We start from the raw sequence: 1,458 nt of genomic DNA, 5'->3' as shown, positions 1-1,458 counted from the left end.
TATCCTGTGGAGACGGGCAGTTAGATTTTGGCGGTGCCATTGCTTAAAGAAATTATTTTTCATAAAAACGAAGCAATTATTTGCAATAGAACAAATATTGTCGACAAGATATGGCCCCTGCTCAAATCGATTCGATACAAGTACTTTTCTTTCGATACCAAGTAGGTATCGAAACAACGATTCGAGTAAAAAAAGTAGTTGGTATTGAAACAAAAGTATCGAGTACATACTCGTATTTACTTGTATCGGAACATCCCTAGTACGCGGTAATCTTGAAAACTGCTTAACGGATTTTGACGAGATTTTCGCCAATATACCCTGTATCGACAGGAGGGATATTTTTATACCCGTGCGCACTTGTGCACAAGGGTATTATAACTTTGTTCACATAACGGTTGTTTGTAACAGGCAAAACGAATCGAGATAGATATAGACAAATGTATACATAAATGATCAGAATTAAAAGAAGAGAAATCGATTAAGCGGTGACTGTCTGTCCGTCCGTCTGTGCACACGATAACTCGAGTAAAAATTTAGATATCTTAACGAAACTTGGTACGTGAACTTCTTTTGGGCGTAGGACGGACGGTATTGAAAATGCGCGAAATCGGACAATAACCACGCCTACCTCCCATATAACGGTAATTTTAGAAATACGAAAACTGCGATATTTTAGTAACTACTGAAGATAATTCACTCAAAATTGATAATTACAATGAGTTTCAGACGGAAAACATGAATATTATAATTTTTGGAAAATGGGCGTAACCACGCCCACTTATGGTTACATGTGTATATCTTGGTAACCTCTACACCAATTTCTTCCAAACTTGGCACAGTTGTTGGTCCTGGTACAGCATACCAAATGGCCGAAAATTGTTAAAATCGGACAATAACCACGCCCACATCCCATATAACGGTAATTTCGAGAAATACAAAATCTTCGATAAATCAGTTATTCAAAATTGATGGTTGCAACAATTCTTTACTAAAAAATACGTTTATGATAAAATTTTGGAAAATGGACGTGGCACCGCCCATTTGTGATCACATATATGTATCTCGCTAACCGTTCTAGCAATTTGTACCAAACTCGGTATGGTTATTGTGCTTGCCACATAAAAGCAAACCGTTGAAAATTTTTGAAATCGGTCTAAAATTACGGCCGCTTTTCGTATAACGGTAAATTTCAGAAAAGCTTGAAATTTCAATATTTCGAAATTTAAGGACGCTAATTTACTTAAAATGTATACACCCCCCGGCTTATCATGTAGCGGTAGCTTTCGGACAGGTAGAAAACTTAAAAAAATTTATACTTGCGCCGGGTATTTAATGTTCGGCTCCGCCCGAACTTAGACTTTTTTACTTGTTTTACTTAGAATTTTAATAGGGTTGCCAACTGTCTAAAAAACTATAAAATCCGCACCGTTCGTTGGATTACAAAAGATGAGGTGTCAA

Source organism: Rhagoletis zephyria, unplaced genomic scaffold (assembly GCF_001687245.7).
Source record: "Rhagoletis zephyria isolate East Lansing unplaced genomic scaffold, Rhagoletis_zephyria_1.1 Rzeph_scaffold_00469, whole genome shotgun sequence".
Lineage (NCBI taxonomy): Eukaryota > Metazoa > Arthropoda > Insecta > Diptera > Tephritidae > Rhagoletis > Rhagoletis zephyria.
This window is presented reverse-complemented; position numbering follows the sequence as displayed.